This window comes from Myxine glutinosa, chromosome 2, assembly GCF_964187855.1.
Source record: "Myxine glutinosa chromosome 2, kmMyxGlut1.1, whole genome shotgun sequence".
NCBI classification, from domain to species: domain Eukaryota; kingdom Metazoa; phylum Chordata; class Myxini; order Myxiniformes; family Myxinidae; genus Myxine; species Myxine glutinosa.
Window position 1 is genome coordinate 139,274,426 of NC_136262.1, and position 7,579 is coordinate 139,282,004.

Consider the following 7,579-nt stretch of genomic DNA (forward strand, 5'->3'; position numbering starts at 1 on the left):
TTCTATTAGCCAATCGATTAAGAAATTAAATATTTTACGATTATTAAATATTTATTTTAATTTCCCAATCCATCAATTATTGTACACCTCTCCCTCCCAACACCATCTCTACGTGCCGTACCTGAGGATGTTATTTATTTATTTGGCATGGGGGTGGTGTACTTTGAATGTATCTGTACTTGTTTTGATATTTTTCGATGCAAGACGTGCATTGCATGATCTGTTGGATCGCTTTTTTTTCCACGTTAAGCACAATCCGGTGAACTATAATTTCAAACTTTTTTGTGGATTGATTTTTGTTCAACCTGAGGGTAATGACTCGATTTACAACACCACGGTAACTCGGTGAAGCCATCTTTGTTGTATTTTTATAGTATCACCTGTGAACGGTGTTATTGCTCAGTTTTACACCATCACGGCCCAGAGATTGGTGATGAGCATCTTTTACATCCCCTGATTAGCTGTTGGTAAGTTCATGTGGAAAAGTCGCGAATTATTTTGCCTTGAATACAGCCGATTTGTAAATGGATGGAAAATTTCCATGGAATGCTGTATGTTGTGCGCTGTCCGATGGCAGGACAGCTCATTTGGTTGTGTGATTTCCTCTTCGCATTCGAATCCTGGATTTCAACTCTGCTCGAGTCGAGTCCAATATAACAACGATCATCCTGGTGTAACTAGTTCTGGCAGGGGATGCAGCACGTTAGGCCGTAACGCGGACTCTGTCACTTTTTAATTCAGGTTTGGATGGTCGCCATTAAATGTTCCATGGGCCAATCTTGTACATTCTTCCAAAACAACGAACATGTGGTTGCTCATGCGATTTCTGCACATGACATCATGGGATACAGATGAGGCGCACTCCTCTGACAGAGATAAATGTTGAATAATTCCATGTCTGGGCTCGCAGGATAGTCTAGACTCGAGCTAGAGATATGGAAGCTTTCCTGACGAGCCTGGGTTCGAATCCCGACCCAGTGATGAACTATCATTCCGGTGTTCCACAGACACGGTGATTCATCAGTGTGTCTGCCGTTCCGTCTGCCGGCATCAGTGGTGGACGTGGAAGATCCCACGGTGTCCTTCCCCGGCACCAGGCCAAATTACAAATTTTTGCCGAAAAGACTGTTGGGAACGCAATAGAAAAATCACGCAATATAAATAAAACATTCCTTACCAAGAAACTGCATCGGCAACCCCTGAAACAGAGCAAGGTAAATCGGAATCGGGAATTACATGTCCATTGCAATGTCACCTAATCATGTAATGCTGCGTTGTGGCGAAGGTTTTCACATAAATATCCAGTGTGGAGGTAACAATGGCAACATCATTTTGAGGGAACGTGGGGAAGGTATGGCTAACTCTGGCAGCAATCACCTGCATCGAGATCCAGGGAGGATGTTGATGCAGTAGAGTGGGCGGTTTGAAACGGATCACCTTGGTGGGTCTTAGGAATGGTTACACTTCAGTGGAAGTCGTTATCCTGGTTTGGACCTGAGCAGTCGTCGTTATCCTGGGATATACACTTCTTGGACTCCACATTAAAATGACAGAGGGGCTCATGTAAAATAGGTTAAATGGCTCATGTAAAATAGGTTAAATGGCTCATGTAAAATAGGTTAAATGGCTCATGTAAAATAGGTTAAATGGCTCATGTAAAATAGGTTAAATGACATGTAAAATAGGTTAAATGACGTGTAAAATAGGTTAAATGGCTCATGTAAAATAGGTTAAATGGCTCATGTAAAATATGTGAAATGGCTCATGTAAAATAGGTTAAATGGCTCATGTAAAATAGGTTAAATGGCTCATGTAAAATACGTTAAATGGCTCATGTAAAATACGTTAAATAGGTTAAAAGGCTCATGTAAAATAGGTTAAATGGCTCATGTAAAATAGGTTAAATGGCTCATGTAAAATCGGTTAAATGGCTCATGTAAAATAGGTTATCAAGCCAAGTTATCTCGTTCCACCAAGCCAAGGCATTATCAAGTTATCTCGTATTATCAAGCCAAGACATTATCAAGTTATCTCGTTCTATCAAGCCAAGGCATTATCAAGTTATCTCGTTCCATCAAGCCAAGGCATTATCAAGCTATCTCGTTCTATCAAGCCACGGCATTATCAAGTTATCTCGTTCTGTCAAGCCAAAGCATTATCAAGTTATCTCGTTCCATCAAGCCAAAGCATTATCAAGTTATCTCGTTCCATCAAGCCAAGGCATTATCAAGCTATCTCGTTTTGTCAAGCCAAAGCATTATCAAGTTATCTCGTTCCATCAAGCCAAGGCATTATCAAGCTATCTCGTTTTGTCAAGCCAAGGCATTATCAAGCTATCTCGTTCCATCAAGCCAAGGCATTATCAAGCTATCTCGTTCCATCAAGCCAAAGCATTATCAAGTTATCTCGTTCCATCAAGCCAAGGCATTATCAAGCTATCTCGTTTTGTCAAGCCAAGGCATGATCAAGTTATCTCGTTCCATCAAGCCAAGGCATTATCAAGCTATCTCGTTTTGTCAAGCCAAGGCATGATCAAGTTATCTCGTCCCATCAAACCAAGGCATTATCAAGTTATCTCGTCCCATCAAACCAAGGCATTATCAGGTTATCTCGTCCCATCAAACCAAGGCATTATCAAGTTATCTCGTCCCATCAAACCAAGGCATTATCAGGTTATCTCGTCCCATCAAACCAAGGCATTATCAAGTTATCTCGTCCCATCAAGCCAAGGCATTATCAGGTTATCTCGTCCCATCAAACCAAGGCATTATCAAGTTATCTCGTCCCATCAAACCAAGGCATTATCAAGTTATCTCGTCCCATCAAACCAAGGCATTATCAAGTTATCTCGTCCCATCAAGCCAAGACATTATCAAGTTATCTCGTTCCAACAAACCAAGGCATTATCAAGTTATCTCGTTCCATCAAGCCAAGGCATTATCAAGCTATCTCGTTCTATCAAGCCACGGCATTATCAAGTTATCTCGTTCTGTCAAGCCAAGGCATTATCAAGTTATCTCGTTCTTTCAAGCCAAGGCATTATCAAGTTATCTCGTTCCATCAAGCCAAGGCATTATCAAGCTATCTCGTTCTATCAAGCCACGGCATTATCAAGTTATCTCGTTCTGTCAAGCCAAGGCATTATCAAGTTATCTCGTTCTATCAAGCCAAGGCATTATCAAGTTATCTCGTCCAAAGCATTATCAAGTTATCTCGTTCTATCAAGCCAAGGCATTATCAAGTTATCTCGTTCTTTCAAGCCAAGGCATTATCAAGTTATCTCGTTCTGTCAAGCCAAGGCATTATCAAGTTATCTCGTTCTATAAAGCCAAGGCATTATCAAGTTATCTCGTCCCATCAAACCAAGGCATTATCAAGTTATCTCGTCCCATCAAACCAAGGCATTATCAAGTTATCTCGTCCCATCAAACCAAGGCATTATCAAGTTATCTCGTCCCATCAAGCCAAGACATTATCAAGTTATCTCGTTCCAACAAACCAAGGCATTATCAAGCTATCTCGTTCTATCAAGCCACGGCATTATCAAGTTATCTCGTTCTGTCAAGCCAAGGCATTATCAAGTTATCTCGTTCCATCAAGCCAAGGCATTATCAAGTTATCTCGTTCTATCAAGCCAAGGCATTATCAAGCTATCTCGTTCTATCAAGCCACGGCATTATCAAGTTATCTCGTTCTTTCAAGCCAAGGCATTATCAAGTTATCTCGTTCCATCAAGCCAAGGCATTATCAAGCTATCTCGTTCTATCAAGCCACGGCATTATCAAGTTATCTCGTTCTGTCAAGCCAAGGCATTATCAAGTTATCTCGTTCTATCAAGCCAAGGCATTATCAAGTTATCTCGTTCTATCAAGCCAAAGCATTATCAAGTTATCTCGTTCTTTCAAACCAAGGCATTATCAAGTTATCTCGTTCTATCAAGCCAAAGCATTATCAAGTTATCTCGTTCTATCAAGCCAAAGCATTATCAAGTTATCTCGTTCTATCAAGCCAAAGCATTATCAAGTTATCTCGTTCTTTCAAACCAAGGCATTATCAAGTTATCTCGTTCTATCAAGCCAAGGCATTATCAAGTTATCTCGTTCTTTCAAACCAAGGCATTATCAAGTTATCTCGTTCTGTCAAGCCAAGACATTATCAAGTTATCTCGTTCTATAAAGCCAAGGCATTATCAAGTTATCTCGTTCTATCAAGCCAAAGCATTATCAAGTTATCTCGTTCTATCAAGCCAAGGCATTATCAAGTTATCTCGTTCTATCAAGCCAAAGCATTATCAACTTATCTCGTTCTATCAAGCCAAGGCATTATCAAGTTATCTCGTTCTATCAAGCCAAGGCATTATCAAGTTATCTCATCCCATCAAACCAAGGCATTATCAAGTTATCTCGTTCCATCAAGCCAAGACATTATCAAGTTATCTCGTCCCATCAAAACAAGGCATTATCAAGTTATCTCGTTCCAACAAACCAACGCATTATCAAGTTATCTCGTTCTATCAAGCCAAGGCATTATCAAGTTATCTCGTTCTATCAAGCCAAGGCATTATCAAGTTATCTCATTCCATCAAGCCAAGGCATTATCAAGTTATCTCGTTCCATCAAGCCAAGGCATTATCAAGTTATCTCGTTCCATCAAGCCAAGGCATTATCAAGTTATCTCGTTCTAGCAAGCCAAAGCATTATCAAGTTATCTCGTTCTATCAAGCCAAAGCATTATCAAGTTATCTCGTTCCATCAAGCCAAGGCATTATCAGGTTATCTCGTTCTATCAAGCCAAGGCATTATCAAGTTATCTCGTTCTATCAAGCCAAGGCATTATCTAGTTATCTCGTTCTGTCAAGCCAAGGCATGATCAAGTTATCTCGTTCCATCAAGCCAAGGCATTATCAAGTTATCTCGTTTTGTCAAGCCAAGGCATTATCATGTTATCTCGTCCCATCAAACCAAGGCATTATCAAGTTATCTCGTCCCATCAAACCAAGGCATTATCAAGTTATCTCGTCCCATCAAACCAAGGCATTATCAAGTTATCTCATCCCATCAAGCCAAGACATTATCAAGTTATCTCGTCCCATCAAACCAAGGCATTATCAAGTTATCTCGTTCCAACAAACCAAGGCATTATCAAGTTATCTCGTTCTATCAAGCCAAGGCATAATCAGGTTATCTCGTTCTATCAAGCCAAGGCATTATCAAGTTATCTCATTCCATCAAGCCAAGGCATTATCAAGTTATCTCGTTCCATCAAGCCAAGGCATTATCAAGTTATCTCGTTCTATCAAGCCAAGGCATTATCAAGTTATCTCATTCCATCAAGCCAAGGTATTATCAAGTTATCTCGTTCTATCAAGCCAAGGCATTATCAAGTTATCTCGTTCTGTCAAGCCAAAGCATTATCAAGTTATCTCATTCCAACAAACCAAGGCATTATCAAGTTATCTCGTTCTGTCAAGCCAAGGCATTATCAAGTTATCTCGTTCTGTCAAGCCAAGGCATTATCAAGTTATCTCGTTCTGTCAAGCCAAGGCATTATCAAGTTATCTCGTTCTGTCAAGCCAAGGCATTATCAAGTTATCTCGTTCTGTCAAGCCAAGGCATTATCAAGTTATCTCGTTCTGTCCAGCCAAAGCATTATCAAGTTATCTCGTTCTGTCAAGCCAAGGCATTATCAAGTTATCTCGTTCTGTCAAGCCAAGGCATTATCAAGTTATCTCGTTCTGTCAAGCCAAAGCATTATCAAGTTATCTCATTCCAACAAACCAAGGCATTATCAAGTTATCTCGTTCTGTCAAGCCAAGGCATTATCAAGTTATCTCGTTCTGTCAAGCCAAGGCATTATCAAGTTATCTCGTTCTGTCAAGCCAAGGCATTATCAAGTTATCTCGTTCTGTCAAGCCAAGGCATTATCAAGTTATCTCGTTCTGTCAAGCCAAGGCATTATCAAGTTATCTCGTTCTGTCCAGCCAAAGCATTATCAAGTTATCTCGTTCTGTCAAGCCAAGGCATTATCAAGTTATCTCGTTCTGTCAAGCCAAAGCATTATCAAGTTATCTCGTTCTGTCCAGCCAAAGCATTATCAAGTTATCTCGTTCTGTCCAGCCAAAGCATTATCAAGTTATCTCGTTCTGTCCAGCCACATCCCTATCCTGGTCCTGTCTTTCCACTTATTAACACCAGGTGGGTTGACTCAGCCTGTCATCCTTCCAAGATCGGCAAAATAAGTACCAGCTTAGTGGAAATGGGGCACTGCATCAGAGACACAACCGTGCCCCCAGAAAATGATGCAGCCAAGCAGCCATCACCACCCCTATCCCGCACTGCTTCCTGACGTTCTCGTACAGAGTTTTGTTGCAGTATTTACCTGTCCAGCACATGATACACTGTCCGTCGTCTTCTTACCTCAACCACACCCAACATGGTTAGATTTTTCCAGAATTTCATTTTCTGCAAGCGTGATGTGTCCAAAGTATGACGGTTTCTGTTTTTTTCACTCCATTCACATCACCCCTCCCATGAGGTTTTCTCTCGCATATCCAAATTGGGAATCTTGGGAAGTCCCCACCAATTCCACTTCACGGCGAAAAACGCTGTCAAACCCTTCAACACACAACACAACATGGCCATGCTAGAGCGGGGGTGAGATTCCCTGCTAGAGCGGGGGTGAGATTCCCTGCTAGAGCGGGGGTGAGATTCCCTGCTAGAGCGGGGGTGAGATTCCCTGCTAGAGCGGGGGTGTGATTCCCTGCTAGAGCGGGGGTGAGATTCCCTGCTAGAGCGGGGGTGAGATTCCCTGCTAGAGCGGGGGTGAGATTCCCTGCTAGAGCGGGGGTGAGTTTCCCTGCTAGAGCGGGGGTGAGTTTCCCTGCTAGAGCGGGGGTGAGATTCCCTGCTAGAGCGGGGGTGAGATTCCCTGCTAGAGGGGGGGTGAGATTCCCTGCTAGAGCGGGGGTGAGATTCCCTGCTAGAGCGGGGGTGAGATTCCCTGCTAGAGCGGGGGTGAGTTTCCCTGCTAGAGCGGAGGTGAGATTCCCTGCTAGAGCGGGGGTGAGATTCCCTGCTAGAGCGGGGGTGAGTTTCCCTGCGAGAGCGGGGGTGAGATTCCCTGCTAGAGCGGGGGTGAGTTTCCCTGCGAGAGCGGGGGTGAGATTCCCTGCTAGAGCGGGGGTGAGATTCCCTGCTAGAGCGGGGGTGAGATTCCCTGCTAGAGCGGGGGGTGAGTTTCCCTGCTAGAGCGGGGGTGAGATTCCCTGCTAGAGCGGGGGTGAGATTCCCTGCTAGAGCGGGGGTGAGTTTCCCTGCTAGAGCGGGGGTGAGTTTCCCTGCCAGAGCGGGGGTGAGATTCCCTGCTAGAGCGGGGGTGAGATTCCCTGCTAGAGCGGGGGTGAGATTCCCTGCTAGAGCGGGGGTGAGATTCCCTGCTAGAGCGGGGGTGAGATTCCCTGCTAGAGCGGGGGTGAGATTCCCTGCTAGAGCGTGGGTGAGATTCCCTGCTAGAGCGGGGGTGAGATTCCCTGCTAGAGCGGGGGTGAGTTTCCCTGCTAGAGCGGGGGTGAGATTCCCTG